Here is a 233-nt window from a genome sequence, read left to right as displayed (position 1 = left end):
CTACAGCTCCTTGCTGTGGCCACGGGCGGTTTGGCCACCCCAACCTGCAGCTTTGCCCATGCAAATCCCATGTGTGTGGGGTGTGATGTCCTAGGGCGCATCCTTGGTGCTGGGGTGGTGGCTTTTGTCCCCCTGACTAACGCCTGCCTGGTGGTGGTGGTGGTGGGGTGTTTCTGCTCCCTCGGCACGCTGACCGCAGAGCCTTCGGCGCATCGCCGCACCCCCCCCGAGCC

Source organism: Egretta garzetta, unplaced genomic scaffold, assembly GCF_000687185.1.
Source record: "Egretta garzetta isolate BGI_Z169 unplaced genomic scaffold, ASM68718v1 scaffold223, whole genome shotgun sequence".
In the NCBI taxonomy this organism is placed as follows: domain Eukaryota; kingdom Metazoa; phylum Chordata; class Aves; order Pelecaniformes; family Ardeidae; genus Egretta; species Egretta garzetta.
This window is presented reverse-complemented; position numbering follows the sequence as displayed.